The sequence below is a fragment of the Mirounga angustirostris genome, unplaced genomic scaffold, assembly GCF_029215605.1.
Source record: "Mirounga angustirostris isolate CCGP_5_RB_7025 unplaced genomic scaffold, mMirAng1.0.hap1 SCAF_2, whole genome shotgun sequence".
NCBI classification, from domain to species: domain Eukaryota; kingdom Metazoa; phylum Chordata; class Mammalia; order Carnivora; family Phocidae; genus Mirounga; species Mirounga angustirostris.
The window spans coordinates 203,108,391-203,124,486 of record NW_026991710.1 but is presented as its reverse complement, the minus strand read 5'-3'; the positions used below and the strand labels follow the sequence as shown (position 1 = coordinate 203,124,486).

General features: G+C 54.1%; 1 pseudogene; it reads right to left on the bottom strand.

The window, feature by feature from the left end:
* Positions 1-1,840: 1,840 nt before the first annotated feature.
* On the bottom strand, positions 1,841-15,851 carry LOC135363556 (histo-blood group ABO system transferase 2-like; annotated as a pseudogene).
* Between the last annotated feature and the right edge of the window lie 245 nt (positions 15,852-16,096).

Sequence of the window (16,096 nt, the reverse complement as noted above, 5' to 3'; positions counted from 1 at the left end):
GACACAGGAATCCATCAAAATCCTAGAAGAGAACACAGGCAGCAACCTCTTCGACCTCAGCCACAGCAACTTCTTGCTAGACACGTCTCCAAAGGCAAGGGTAACAAAAGCAAAAATGAACCTTTGGGACTTCATCAAGATAAAAAGCTTCTGCACATCAAACGAAACAGTCAACAAAACTAAGAGGCAAGCCATGGAATGGGAGAAGATATTTGCAGATGACATTACAGATAAAGGGCTGGCATCCAAGATCTATAAAGAACTTCTCAAACTCAACACCCAAAAAACAAATAATCCAATCAAGAAACGGGCAGAACACATGAACAGACACTTCTCCAAAGACATACAAATGGCTAACAGACACATGAAAAAATGCTCCACATCACTAGCCATCAGAGAAAAAGAAATTAAAACCACATTGAGATACCACCTTACACCACTTAGAATGGCAAAAATCAACAAGGCAGGAAACAACAAATGTTGGTGAGGATGTGGAGAAAAGGGAACCCTCTTACACTGTTGGTGGGAATGCAAGCTGGTACAGCCACTCTGAAAAATAGTATGGAGGTTCTTCAAGACGTTACAAACAGAACTACCCTATCACCCAGCAATTGCACTACTGGGTATTTACCCCAAAGATACAGATGTAATGAAAAGAAGAGCACCTGCCCCCCAATGTTCATAGCCGCAATGTCCACAATAGCCAAACTGTGGAAGGAGCCGAGATGCCCTTCAACAGACGAATGGATAAAGAAGATGTGGTATATATGTACAATGGAATATTCCTCAGCTGTCAGAAAGGATGAATACCTACCATTTACATTGACATAGATGGAACGGGAGGGGATTATGCTAAGTGAAATAAATAAATCAGAGAAAGACAATTATCATATAGTTTCACTCCTATGTGGAATGTCAGGAATAGCACAGAGGACTACAGGGGAAGGGAGGGAAAACTGAACAGGAAGAAATCAGAGAGGGAGACAAACCATGAGAGACTCTGGACTCCGGTAAACAAACTGAGGGTTACAGAAGGGAGGAGGGTGGGGGGATGGGGTAACTGGGTGACGGGTATTAAGGAGGGCACGTGTTGTGATGAGAACTGGGTGTTATAGGCAACTAATGAATCACTGAACACTACATCAAAATCTACTGATGTACTATATGTTGGCTAATGACTTTAAATTTAAAAAATTAAATAAAATTAATGAATAAAAAATAAATTCACGGCAGGAAATGGAAATAACCCAGAGGGCGCCATGCTCCTGGAGGCTGAGCTAGCGGTCACGGCCAAGGCCTCTGGCGGTGAGGGCACCGGGGTTCTGAGAGGCGGCTCGGTGCAACCCTGACCCTGAAGCCCCATGGCCATGGCAAGGTGCAAGGACTGGGAGGGAAGACCCAGCCAGGGCCCGTTCTGGCTCCATGGCTGCTACAGGGCTGTCCCAGCCCCACCAGGCGGTGTCTGTTTAGAACCAGGGAGAAAACCTTTTCCCTCAATTGTTCTTTTTAAAAATGGTTGCTCAGCATTGACACAGAAAAACATCTGACATAAAACTGGAGCCGTTCACAGCTGCAAATGACCCAGAAGTGAAGAAAATGTAGTGAACGCAAAGAGAGGACGCTGTATCCCCAGGCAGGCCTCCTGTGAGCAGGTGCGGCTGGGGCACTGGACGTGCCCGTGCAGACAGTACTGGACTCCACAGTGTCCCTCGAGGGGACAGAAGTAGGAACCTGCTCTGATGGCTCCGCTGAAGTCAACACCCCCTGCTGGAGACGGGGACAGCCCCTCATGAGTTCCGGGTGTCCTGGTGATTCTTGGGCATGGCCCAAATCTCAGCTTCTACATGACCCAGGGCCAGCCCAGCAGCTGCACACAGGTCCTCCAGGGCCAGCCCAATAGCTGTGGGTCCCGCAGGTCCTCCAGGGACAGCACCTTGGTGGGCTTGTGGTCCAGCAGGTACCTGTTCAGGTGGCTCTTATCGTACCACATGGCCTCGATCCCACTGGCCCAGTTGACCACCATCACCTGGTGACAGGCTGAGGTCAGTCGGTGAACCTCTGCCACAACCCCCCAAAAAAGGCCCCCATGTAGTAGAAGTCACCCTGGTCCTTGGGGATGTGGGCCTGGGACTGGGACCAGCGCTCATAGCTTAAGTCCTCATGGGCCACCCAGTAGAAACCGGGGTGCAGGGTGCCAAAGAGGGGGGACAGGATCTCCATGCCCATGTGGTCACAGAACTTCATGTCCACATCCCCGCACACCATGTCATCCACCTCATAGAGGAAGCACTCCTCATAGAAGCAGCTCATGATCGCCATGTGCTGCATGGACACATCCTGCCAGTGTGGGGCACCGCGGACCTCAAGAACCACCACCCTTCAGTGCTCCTGGAGGGGCACACGGGACACAGCAACCAGCTGGTCGGTGAAGACATAGTAGATGACCCTGTGTCCACCATGAAGTGATTCTGCAGGAACAGCTCCAGGAAGACCCCGTATCCACAGGGGCAGGGGACAGGGCAGGAAGAGGGTCACTGCCAGAGGCTGGCAGCAGGACCCCAGAGCTGGGGGTCATGGACGTGTGCACCTTCTTCATGGGGACAGGCCCTGGGCTGCTTTAAGCAACAGCCACCTCCTGACCTGTCCTGAGTGAATCTGCCGGCAGGGCCTCCCTACCTTCTGCTCCCAGAGATGGGGGCCATCAGTGCCCCATCTTACAAAGGGGAGCCTGAGGCTTGGGAGGCTGGAAACCCATGCAGCCGCACAGTCAGCATGCTGGAGCCAGGAACACTCCCCCTGTGCTGAGCTCCTGGGCAAACCCTGCAGGTGCCCTCCCCTAGCTGCCCCCCTGCAGGTTCTGTCCCCACCTGCCATGAGTTGAGCACCTTTGGGCACAGCCCGTGTTTCTATGTCCTACAGACTGGGTAGAATCAGCAGGGCCAGCCACCTGCCCCACTTTACTTTGAGTGAGCTGTCGCTGGTCCCCAACAGAGCTGTCTCCACCCCATATAGGGTCCTCCCTCGAAGGCTACTGGGCCTCTGGCTAACAAGGTCCATCAATAAACCACTGGTATTCCTAGGAGGGGTCACCCTCGAACTCCCCAGATCAGGAATCAGGTTCAGCCCATGGGCAGGGAAGGGGAAAGATGACCCCTGGAAAAAGGGGGCTTGCTTAGGCCCCAGCCTTGAATCCAAGGGTGTGAGCTTCTGGTTCCAGGTCTACATCTCCCTGGCCCCAAAACATTGGAAGTCTTGTCCAACTGCCTCACATGGCTGGTCCCCCTTTGAGGGGACTACCTGCCCCTCACTGTGGGGACAGCAGCTCCCCCATTGTCAGCAAGTGTGGTGAGCCCCTCTGAGACTGAATTTTTTTAAGATTTTATTTATTTGACAGAGAAAGAGACAGCTAGAGAGGGAACACAAGGAGGGGGAGGGGGAGAGGGAGAAGCAGGCTCCCCGCAGGGCAGGGAGCCTGACATGGGACTTAATCCCAGGCCCCTGGGATCACGACCTGAGCCGAAGGCAGACGCTTAAGGACTGAGCCACCCAGGCGCCCTGAGACTGGCTTTTTTACACAGGCACTAAGACTACTTCCCTGTGCCTACCCCATACCTTGCAGGTTAGTAAATCGCTCACACAGGGAAGGAGGATAGTACATTTAAATATGGGACGAGCACAAACACCCAGCAGACATGAGTCAGGTCACCAGGGGGCAAGTAGAGGCCCAGCCAATGGGGGAACAAGCCAGACATGATGCAAGGGGAGAGAAGAGTGCTCCTGGCAGAGGGCACAGAGAATGTAAAGGATTGGAGTCAGGCCCAAGGCACATGTGGGACAACCACACAGCTTGGTGGCCCACAGAGGGGGGCTGCAGTGGGAGAGGTGAGGCTGGAGAGGACAGACAGGTGGGGACCGGATCGCAGAGAGGCTCAAAGGTTATGTTCTGAAATGATCAATCTGGTTACCGGAGGAGAATTGTCTCTATACAGCAGAGGACAGGGAGACCCTAACCCTAACCCTAACCCTAACCCTAACCCTAAACCTAACCCTAACCCCTAACCCCTAACCCCTAACCCTAACCCCTACACTAACCCGAACCCTAACCCTTACCCTAACCCTACCCTAAACTGTACCCTAACCTGTACCCTAACCCTAACCCTAACCCTAACCCTAACCACTAACCCCTTACCCCTAACCCTAACCCTAACCCGTACCCTAACCCGTACCCTAACCCTAACCCTCGCCCTACCCTAACCCGTACCCTAAACCGTACCCTAACGCTAACCCTAACCCGTACCCTAACCCGTACCCGTACCCTAACCCTATCCCTAATCCATACCCTAACCCTTACCCTAACCCGTACCCTAACCCGTACCCTAATCCTAACCCGTAACCTAACCAAGCCGTACCCTAACCCGTACCCTAACCCGTAACCATACCCGTACCCTAACCCTAACCCGTACCCTAATCCTGACCCTAACCCGTACCCTAACCCTAACCCGTTCCCTAACCCTAACCCGTACCCTAACCCTAACCCGTACCCTAACCCTAACCCGTTCCCTGATCCGTACCCTAACCCATACCCATACCCGTACCCTAACCCTAACCCGTTCCCTAACCCGTACCCTAACCCTAACCCTAACCCGTACCCTAATCCTAACCCATACCCTAACCAAGCCGTACCCTAACCTGTACCCTAACCTGTACCCGTACCCTAACCCTAACCTGTACCCTAACCCTGACCCTAACCAGTACCCTAACCCTAACCCATACCCTAACCTGTACCCTAACCCTAACCCGTACCCTAACCCTAACCCGTTCCCTGACCTGTACCCTAACCCATACCCGTACCCGTACCCTAACCCTAACCCATTCCCTAACCCATACCCTAACCCGTACCCTAACCTGTACCCGTACCCTAACCCATACCCTAACCCTGTATATCCTCCCCAGGGACAGCGAACAAAGTCAACACATATCTGCACACTTTGAAATGTGAACAGAAACCTGCAAACTCAGGTTCTCACAGGAGCTAAATGTTAATGACCAGGTGACAAAAAGGTGACGCAGATAGCAAGTAACCAAAAGAAGATGTCATGTGTCTGTGAGCTGGCCACCTTCTCTACCTGTCGGAAGGAAGCCATGCCTGACAGGAGGGAGCCACACCTGGACCTGGTCTCTCTAGACTGCTCTTGAGCAGAGCAGAGGATGTGCTGAGCTGGGTGTGGGTGTCGGGGGAAGAGATGGGCAGCTGGCCACAGATGTTACCTGCCAAGTACCTGTAGGACCAGCTCCCGGTCCTCAGCTAAGGTTAAGCAATAATTATGTTTAGTTACATATTTACTGTGACAGGAAAGGTGCTCAGTGCTTTGAGTGATTATATTCTCTCCCGTTTTATTTTTTAAAAACAGTTTATGGACGTATGACTGACCTACAAAAAGCTGTACATAATTACTGTATGCAACTTGACCCTGAACCTAACCCTAATATCAAGTTAACATATACTCTGATTTAGAATATAGCTCATAAATTATTTCATGATTATTAGGAGCTAGGGGATCCAAGGACCAACCTTCTTCTATCTTATTCTCCCTTGAATTTGACAGGTTGGAACACATTCAGCCACATGCTATCTGGAGAGTGGCCACACGGGGGCAACAGGGAGTAAACATTAGGGCAAACCCGGCCACAAAGCCAATTCTTCCCTCATCCTGTAAAACCTTGCTCATTCAATGTTTACAGATCATTCTATAGAGTATTAAAAGTGTGACTTTCTGGAATTTTTTAAAAACCAAACTAATTCTTTGAAACTGTTAAAAATATAATGTTTTTAAAAATCTCAGCGTTGGTGAGCAGATGAAGACCCAGGGGCCTGGGGAAAAGCTGTTATTATTGAATATGTTCAGATCTAATTAGGAAACAAGTATGATTTATACTCCACTTATTTTCACAAAGAATTTGTGTCAACTAACAGTACTGAACCGACACAAAATAGTGCACTTCAGAGGAAAATAAAAGGAGATTCAACAGCCTCAAGAGGCAGAGAAAGAGCCACACCCGGGAGCAAAGAAGACATACCACGGATGCTAGGCTCAGGCTGATTTGCAGCCTGTAGATCCTCTGGAGCTAGAATGCCCCCAATGCCCCTGGGGGTCGTGGGTCAAGCAGAGCTCAAACCCTGCTGCTGCACTGTTGTAACTGGTGACGGGACTCCTTGGTCACTTCCTCCATGAGCCACCCCCCACCCCCTGACTACCCCAGCCTGCTTCTCGAAACTCCCATTCCTCTTTCTGACCCCGTTGTTTACTTTTCCTTTCACTTACATAGTATATAGTATGTTTACCTACATACTATTCTGTCATTTAAACGTTTTTGTCATGTTCTCACTGCACTGTACTTTGCATCATCCACCCTGATGTATAATCACTTGTTGCACTACACGACTTAACTGGGGACTGGGAATACCCTCACAGTGTCATGGGGCTAGTGTCCTGGGCAAGGTCCTCACTAAGCCGGCTCATCCTGCAGCTGTTGCACTGAAGGCCTGATCCAGGCACTGGAGCCCAGTCTGAAGCCAGCTCTGTGTCCTCACAGCGGGGACACCGGCTGCACCCAGGCCTTGGGAAGGCTGTGGGGGGGCTGTGAGGGAGTCACTGTATGGATGGGGCATGGGGGGAGGGGGAGCATTGAGCAGCCGGGGGAGGGGGCCCTCGGGGGCGGGGGTCTTGTGTGAGGAGGAAGTTGGGTAAGGGGACCCCAGGCAGTGGTGACCTCACTTCCCTGACAACAGAGTCCAAAAGAATTTGGAACCCAGGTAACAAGGCACACACATTCCAGAGACAGCCCCCTGCCCAGTTCATTTCGTTGGAGATCATCCAACCATGAACATGTGGGCTTGTTGCCTCCCTAAGTCTGGATGCTGCAGGCTGAAGAAAGCCCGCCCTGCAAACGCTGGCCCCCGCTGGGGATGTCTGATCAGGGCTCCCCACCGCCTCTGGCCGATTGGCCGGAAGGCCCGAAAGGTGACACCAGGAGGCCCAGAGCCGGCCACCCAGCCCCACAGGGTCTAATCCACCTGTGCAGCCCCAGGTCCCCTCCCCTCCGTGTGTGTGTGTGTGTGTGTGTGTGTGTGTGTGTGTGAAGAGGGGTCATGTGGGGTGGGCCAACGCCATTCAAGAGCAGGCTGATAAGGGGTCAGATAACTCGTGGGCAGGTCATGTTCAAGGTACAGGCTGGCTGGGTGGGACGGGGTGTGGGGGGCTGTGAGCTTCTGCCCAGGGTTTCTCTCGATCGCCCTGCAGGGTTGGGTCATTGTCCCGCGTGCAGGGCTGTGCACCCACAGGTGTGTGTCTGATCTGGGAGCAGCAGGGCGACTGGGCAGGGGACAGGGAGGTTGGCCCGGCAGGACTGGAATGCCTCCGGGCCGGCTACCCGTCCCTGTCTTTGCAGACCTCCGATGAGATCGGCACGAGGCTGGCGGACACCCACTCCATGTCCGGGATCCGGAGCGTGACCCCACAGGACTCCCCTGGAGCAGGTGCTGGGGATTGCAGGGAGAGGCCTCCGACACCACCCAGACCACTGTCCCTGGTGGTCATTGACTGCATTGTGCTCCAGGAGCCGGAGCCCACGGAGCCCGAGCCTGAGGCTGAGAAGCCCGGGGCTGGGTGCCCGTGGGTGTGTGCAGAAGGGTGGGGGCTGGCCCCACAGGGAGGAGCCCCCAGAGCCTGGTGTGGGGCCTGGAGCAACGACTGGGCTCAGAGCGCCCAGCGGGTGGACTGCGGTTGGGGAGACGCCCCGGGGAGGGCTCCTTCCTGGCTGCGGCTTCTCTGGGAGGCCCTGGGCTGGGTTCTGTCTCCACGGAGAGCAGGCTCGGGGTGAGCTTTTCTCCTCTCACAGCTGCTCCAGCACCTGAGGAGCTAGAGCCGGTTCCAACTCCATCGGCAGCTCTGGAAGGAGGGGTGGTGGCTGCAACTTCAGCAGGAGACCAGGAGCCAGCAGGTGACCCAGCACCCGCCCACGGAGAGCCTGACGGGGGCCAGGAAGGGCCTGCTGGACAACCTGCCTCCGGAGAGCCTGCCCCTGTGCCTGCCCCGAACTGTGGCCCTGCTCCTGCCCCCGACCCAGCTCCTGCCCTGGATCCTGACCCATCCCTACCCCTGCCTGTGGCCCGGTTCTTGCCCCTGACCCAGATACTGCCCCGGGTCCTGTACGTGCCAGTGCGGCAGACACTGCCCCTCCCCTTGCACCTGCCCCCTCCCCTCCCCCGGCTTGTGCTGCTGTTCCGGCCCCTGCCCCAACTCCTGCCCCTGCCCCTGCCCCTGCTAGAGCCAATGTCCCTTCTCCTGACCCACCTCCTGCCCCTGCACCTGCCCCTTCCCCAGCACCTGCCTGTGCACCTGTTCTTGCCCCTGACCCAGCTCCTGACCCTGCACCAGCCCCTTCCCTTACCTGTGCACCTCTTCTTGCCCCTGATCCGGATCCTGACCCTGACCCAGCTCCTGCCCTGGATCCTGCCCCTTCCCTTGCCCCTGCCTGTGCTCCTATTCTTGCCCCTGACCCGGGTTCTGCCCCTGCCCCTGCCTGTGGTCCTGTTCCTGTTCCTGACCCACCTCCTGCCCCTGCACCTGCCCCCTCCCCTACCTGTGTTCCTGTTCTTGTCCCTGACCCAGCTCCTGCCCTGGATCCTGTCCCTTCCCTTGCCCCTGCCTGTGCTCCTATTCTTGCCCCTGACCCGGGTTCTGCCCCTGCCCCTGCCTGTGGTCCTGTTCCTGTCCCTGACCCACCTCCTGCCCCTGCACCTGCCCCTTTCCCTACCTGTGTTCCTGTTCTTGCCCCGGACCCAGCTCCTGCCCTGACTCCTGCCCCTTCCCCTGCCCCTACCTGTATTCCTGTTCTTGCCCTTGACTCGGCTTCTGCCCCTGCAACTGTCCCTTCCCCAGCCCCTCCCTGTGCTCCTATCCTTACCTCTGACCCTGCTCCTTCCCCTTTCCCTACCTGTTTCCCTGCCCCTGCGTATGCGCCCATTCCTGCCCCTGACCCACCCCCTGCCCCTGCACCTGTCCCTTCCTCTGCCTGTGTCCCTGTTCCAGCCCCTGCCAGAGCCGATGGCCCTTCGCCTACCTGCGTCCCTGTTCCTGCCCCTGCCCCTGCCAGAGCTGATGCCCGTTCCCCTGCCTGTGTCCCTGTTCCAGGCCCTGCCCCTGCCAGAGCCGATGCCCCTTCCCCTGCCAGTGTCCCTGTTCCTGCCCCTGCCCCTGCCAGAGCTGATGCCCCTTCCCCTGCCTGTGTCCCTGTTCCTGCCCCTGCCAGAGCCAATGCCCCTTCCCGTGCCGGTGTCCCTGTTCCTGCCCCTGCCCCTGCCAGAGCCGATGCCCCTTCCCCTGCTTTCCAGGGCCGCTGCCCCTTCCCCTGGCCCTGCCTGTGCTCCTCTACTTGCCCCTGACCCAGCTCTTACTGTGGATCCTGCCCCTGGCCCTGCTCTTGCATCTGGCCCTACTCTTGCATCTGGCCCTGCCCCTCCTCCTGCTCCTGCATGGCTTCCAGAACCACATCCAGAGCCCACATCCTCACAGGGAGATCTCCTTGTACCATTACCCTTAGCCCCATCACCCGACCCCGATGCCCTGCCAGATTGTTTCATCCCCTCCCCCTATGTTCTTTCTCTCTGGTTTGTATTAACTGTTCTATTCTCTTTCCATGTCCTATATGCTGTTTATTATTTATTTTAAATAAAATGAATTGTTTTCAGTTGAACAAGTCCTGAGCATCAAGTACATTCCCAACGCTGGGCCAGCACACCACAGAACATGACTGTGGAATATCTGCTTCCCCAAAGGAGTCCCCGAACCAGAAGGCCTCCCTGGAAACCCCTAAGCTGCTTCCTCTCTCTGTTCCCTTACCTGTTCTGGTGGTTTCCTGTACGTGGAATCACACAGAATGGGCCTTTGTGTCTGCCCCCCTATTTTCAAAGGGGACTCCTTCTTTTCTGGGTTGACTTGACATAGAATTTCCCTTATTGGATGTTGAAATCCCTGATGGATTACAGATGAGATGTAACCATAGAGCCCCCTTTGGTAAATATGGACACAATCTCGGGGTGGAGACCCCTGTTCCTGATGGGACACCTCAGCCTGACCCCAGACAGGAAAGGGCTGGTTCCTCCTGTGACCCACAGAGAAACCAGGGAAATGCAGAAAGCTGGAAGACACACCCCAAAGGGCCAAAGCATTGCTCACAACCCAAGGCCACAGAAAGGTTTCCCATGCCTCTGGTCCAAACCATGCTCCAAGTCACTGGGTTCCACAGGGACAGAGACGAAATGCATGCAAGTCCAAGGGGAGGGGGACAGGCATGGGGGCAGTCAGAGATGCAGGAGCTGCCGGGGAAGGACTCTGGCAAAGGAAACCCCATGGAGGCAGCACTGGTCACCCTCAGACTGGCAGGTGTCTGGTCTGGGGACCAGCAGCCCTGGCGACAACGTGAGGAAATGGAGGTCCCTGGGAGAGAAGGGTGACGGGCACCCCTGTCTGGGAGAACAGTAAGCAGCACCCATCCCCGGCCACAGGTGCACCCATCACCTAGCGTGGGCAGCTCACTCCCACCCTGTTGAAGGGAACACCGTGTCCATCAACCTCTATTTGCAACAGAATCCATAAAGTGGAGTTTCTGGGTCAACACGTATACCGTGTTGAAGGTACAAGCCTCAACTTCCAACATCCCAGGTCTGCTTGTCCACCTTGAGCCTTGTTTGGGAAGCAGGGGTGGGGATCCCTGGGGCTGTGACCTGTGGGAGGGGTGGGGAGGGGGAGCTGTGAGTGGAGTGACCAAGGTACCCGGGGTGACCTGCCCAGCAGGGACCCTCCCGCCCCCAGCCCCTCTCCTGACCTCGTGCACGATGGCGAGGGTGTGACGGTGAAGGTGCTGGCCCTTGGCTGGCGAGTTCCCCAGCTGGTGCTGGAGCTGCTCAAGCTCCAAAACGGGCTCTGATCCCAGAGCTGGCGTGAGAGCCGAAGCTGCAGCTGCCCCAGTCTCGGGAGCTGCGGCACGCATCGGTGGAGGACCTGGCTCGAGCTCTGGGGCAGGTGCTGGAGCTGAATCCCCCTCCAGAGATGATCCAGACCCGGTTCCGCACTTGGATAGGGCTCTTGAACCCACGAACGGCTTTCCTCCCCTGCCCACTTCATGGATGACAAAACTCGGGACGGTGACGGGACCGGCTACATGGGGGTAATGGCTACGGGGGGATTCAGACCAAGGATCCTGCATCCCCTTCACCACGCGCCCCACGCGGGTCGGTCCTGAGCTGCCAGACGGGGACAAGGGCCTGACCCGCTGCTCCCGGCAGCTGCCCCCAGCTGAGCAGAGACACTTGCCGGGGACCTGAAGTCCTCGTTGGACCTCTGCTCCGGCCAGCCCCACGCGAGCAGGGACCTTACTTCCTCACCGCTGGGTCCCCAACCACCAGAACAGTGCCTGGGAAGTGGTAGCACTTCAAAGTTTAGTGAGTCGGTGGGATTCCCCCAGCAGCACCGTGATGCGGTGGATGTTGTAACAGATGAGAGGTCTGGGCCACAGACTCTTGCGTTCATGCTTTCTTCCACGCGGGCATCACCCACACCTGTGTCTGTTCGCTGGAACGCAGAGGGGACCCCCAGACACCCTCCCTGCCCTCGGAGCTCCCAGCCTAACCGGTGGGTCAGCATCTCACCCACGGTCAGCAAGTGGGCGATACAGAGCTAGAGCACCTCGAGCACGAGACCTTGCACGAGCCGTGGGGCAGCTAAGATCTCGAACCATCTGATGCACCAGAACGTGCCCCGGCGCTGACTCGAGCCAGCCATGGAAGCAGCTCGAGAGCCTGAGCCAGGGGCCCGCACACTAGAGCCCCTCCAGCTCCGACCCGTGGTCCCCCTCTGGAGGCAAAAGCAGCTCCGGGGTGAATTCCAGAGCAGAGCCACCTCCACACCAGTTCTCCCACCCGATCCGGCACCACTGGCAGAGTGCGAGGCAGCCCGAGAACGAGACCCAGTTCTCCAGGCAGCTCAGCGCTGCTGGGGAAGGTCGGTTTCCTCTGACAAGGCACAGGGACGGGCTGTGGGGATCAGCACAGGGTGATCCCCCTGGCAGGGTGATGATCTTCTCTCCTCCTGCTGCTTCGGCACCATCTCGAGACGGAGAACTGGCCGCTGCCCCGGGGCCGGTCACCGCTGCAGAGTCGACGCGGCTGCAGAAGCAGCTACAGACCCAAAGCCCGCTGCAGAGCTCCAGGTATTTCCATGTCCTGCTGCGGGGCCTTCGCCAGGAGCTCGGGAGCTGGAGCCACGTGTGCCCCAGTGGGAGGAAGCCCCTGGACCTTCGGCTCCATCGCCGACTGCAGAGCTAGAGCCAAGGCAAGACTCCGAGCTGGACCGGCTCCACAGTCAGCTCCGGCGGCACCTCCGACCTGGAGCCAGCGCTGGCTCCCCCTGCAGAGCTCGGGCCAGTGGGAGCGAGACCCAATCCAGCACCAGCTACAGCCAGCTCCGGGCCCACCTCCCGGAGCAGCTGATGAGCTCCAACCAGGGCCAGTTCCAGCACCAGAGTCGGCCTGTCCTCACCAGCGAACACATTCCTTTTCTTCTCTTTTGGCTTTGGTTTCTTTTCATGTCTCCAGGTATATTTGTAGCTTAAGATAAAATAAACTTTATCTTTTTAAACATGTCAAAGTGTGCAAACCACTGTTATCAACTCCATTTCCCGTGCTGGCTCCATCACCCTATCTAGTCCCAGAACATTTAATGCCCTGGAGAGAAACCCCGCACCCTCTGAGCAGGCAGTCACTGGCCATTCCCCATCCCCCTGCTCCCAGGCAACCACTGATCTGGCACCTGTCATTTACCTGGGACGAATTTTTCATACACGTGGGATCATACCGTATGTGGTATTTGGGGTCTAGTTTCTTCCACTGAGTAGGATGTTTTCGAAGTTCACCCACGTGATAGCGTGTATCACTACTTCATTCCTGGCGTGGCTGAATGGATCCCATTGTATGAACATACCACGTTGTGTTTGTCCATTCAAGTGTGGGTGCACCTGTGGGTTGTTTTCATCTTTCGGTTATTGTCCAGAGTGCTGCTACGAACACTTACGTGCAGGCTGTTGTTAGAGGGCCTGTATTCCATTCTTCTGTTTAGATAATGAGTGGAGTTCGGCTAAATGAGAACAGTATGCTCAACGTGTGGACGACGTGCCACACCCTTTGCCACAGTGGATCAGCCATATTACATCTCCCCCAGCAATGGAGGAGGGTTCTGTTTCCCCAGATCCTCTCCGACCCTTGTTATTTCTGCTTATTCACTAGAGCCCCTCCTGCTGGGTGGGGGAAGGCAAGTCACTGTGGTGTTGGCTTGCATTTCCTACGATCTCATGATGAAAATCGCCCCATGTGCTCACTGGGTCGTCTGACTATCTTCTTTGGAGAAATGTCTATTATTTTCAGTGGGGTTGTTTAGGTTCTTAAGTTGGAGGAGTTTTGTACACATTCTAGATGCAAGACTCGTATGAGATTTGCAAATATTTCCTACCATTCTTTGGGTTTCTTTACATTCTCTTGAGATTACCCTTTCGTTCACAAAAGTTTTTAGCAACGTTGTAGTCCAGTGTCTCTGTTTTCTCTGTTGCTGCTTGGGCTTCGGGTGCCATACAAGAGACACCATATTGCCAAATCCAAGGGAAGGAAGATCTGCCCCTAGGTGCTCTTAGTTTCCTTCTGAGTGTTAAGAATTTTCGCTCTTCATTCTTGGATCCATGTGGAGTTCATTTTTTATAGGGTGGAAGGGAATGCTCTGACTTCACTCCTTCGTATGTGGATATCCGGTTTCTCAACACCGTTTGTTGGAGACACTGTTTTTGCCTCATTGAATGATCTTGGTCTCCTTGTTCAAAAACAACTGACTGTACATGTATGTATTCCTTGATTCTCAGCAGTATCCCATTGATCCATATGTGTTGGTCTTCTCTGCTCATACCTTTCGGGAAATATTATAATCTTGTACAGAGTTTTTCCAATTCTTAGGATTATTTGCATAGAAGATCATGTCCTATATAAGTAAACATTTTCTTCTTCCTTTCCATTTGTTAGCTTTTAGTAACTAATCTTGTATAATTTCTCTGACCAAACTTCCATGACAATATTGAAATGAAGTGGTGGACATGGGTATCCTTGACCTTTTGGGGATTTTAAGGAGAAAACTCTCAGTCTTTCACCACAGAGAATGATATACATATGAGTTATTTTTCATAAATATCCTTTATCATAATTTTTAAAGAAATATTTATTTATTTATTTATTTATTTATTTATTTATTTATTTGAGAGCATGCAAACCCAAGAGCGGGGAGGGGCAGAGGGAGAGAATCTCCAAGCAGACTCCCGACTGAGTGCAGAGCCCTCCCTGGAGCTCAATCTGAAGACTCTTGAGATCATGACCTGAGCCCAAACCAAGAGTCGGACACTCAACCCACTGAGCCACCCAGGCACCTATCCTTTATCACAATTTAACCTTCTATTTCTATTTTATTGAGAACACTTGTTATGAAAAGGTTTGGATTTTGTCAAAGCTTATCCTACAACAATTGACATGATCGTGTTTCTTCTGGATGTGGTCTAGGACACTGATTAGCTACATTGAACAGCCTTTGCATTCCCGGTGTAAATCACACTTGGTCATGATGTAGAGTCCTGTCAATGTGCTGCTAGATTCTGTCTGCTAGAATTCTGTTGAGGATTTTTGCCTCGCTCTTCATAATGGATTTTGGCCTACAACTGTCTTTTCTTGTAAGGTCTCTGTCAGTCTTTGGAATCGGGACAATGCTGGCATTCTAGGGTGACGTGGGAAGTGTTCCCTCCTCTTGTACTTTTTTCAGACTTTCAGAAGGATTGGTATTCTGTCTTCTTTAAACGTGTGGGACAAATCACCAGGGAAAGCATCAGGTTCTGGACTTTTCATTCTTGGGAAGTTCTCATGACTGCTTCAGTCTATTTACTTATTATAGGTCTGCTCAGGGTTTCCATTTCTTCTGGAGTCACTTTGGTAGTTTGTGTGCTTCTCAGAATGATCTGCTTCATCCCAGGGAGCCAATTGGTTGGTATAAAGTGGTTCCATTTTTGTCTCTTTGTCAATTTTGGTAAATCTGCAAAAGAAAGAACTGTTGTTTTCACTGATTTTTCTCACGTGCTCTTCTCTTCCATGTATCTCTGCCCTAATCTTCCTAGTTTCCTTTGCTCTACTAATTTTGATCTTCTCCTTCGACTGAACCAGAGGAACCTTCGAACTGTTCCAGATGCCAGCCAGCCAGAGGGCCATTGTCTAGGTCTGGGTTGTTGGGTAGAGAAGCAATACAGACTGGAGTGGATCAGGCCACATGGGTAATTTCTACCTCACCTGGCATTCCAGGTCACCCCCAGACCGTCATTTCAGGCTGAAGCTCTCCTCCTGCCAGGCATGATGCCCAGCAACAGACTGACCAGACTTCCCATGAACCACTCACGACCTGAGGGGCCTTCTGTGCTCTAGGAACAAACAGACTAGCTGAATTTTGCCAAGGAGCACTGCCCATGAGCAGAAAACCTGCATAGCTCAGGGCACTGTCTTCTGTGTGCTTCCTTCACACCTTCCCATGTGTGGGTCACAGCCACCTGTGCCCATGGACACCTACAGCAACCATTCACCCAGGGTGTCGGATCAATGCAAAGTCAGCCCTTCAATTCTGCCACCGCACCCCCAACACAACACACAAGACCAAAAGGAGTGCTCACTCCAAGTCCTGGGACCAGGTCAGATGCAGCCCCTACCTGCGCAGCAGGGACATCGCCTACCCGCTCTGCATGCTCCTCCAGCCCGATGTAGATATGGACGACATTCGTGTGGATTTTGTCCCAGGATCCCTGATGGCCAGGAAAAGGAGGTGACTGTCCCACCCTTTCTCCCTGACAGACATCCCTTCCTGGAGCCTGAGTCCCCACTCCACAGCCACAAGGGGCCAAGAAGACTCAGTCTCTAGAAGCTTCTGGGCTAGATGCTGACCGGGGTTGCCTTACACAGTCTGGTGTTTCT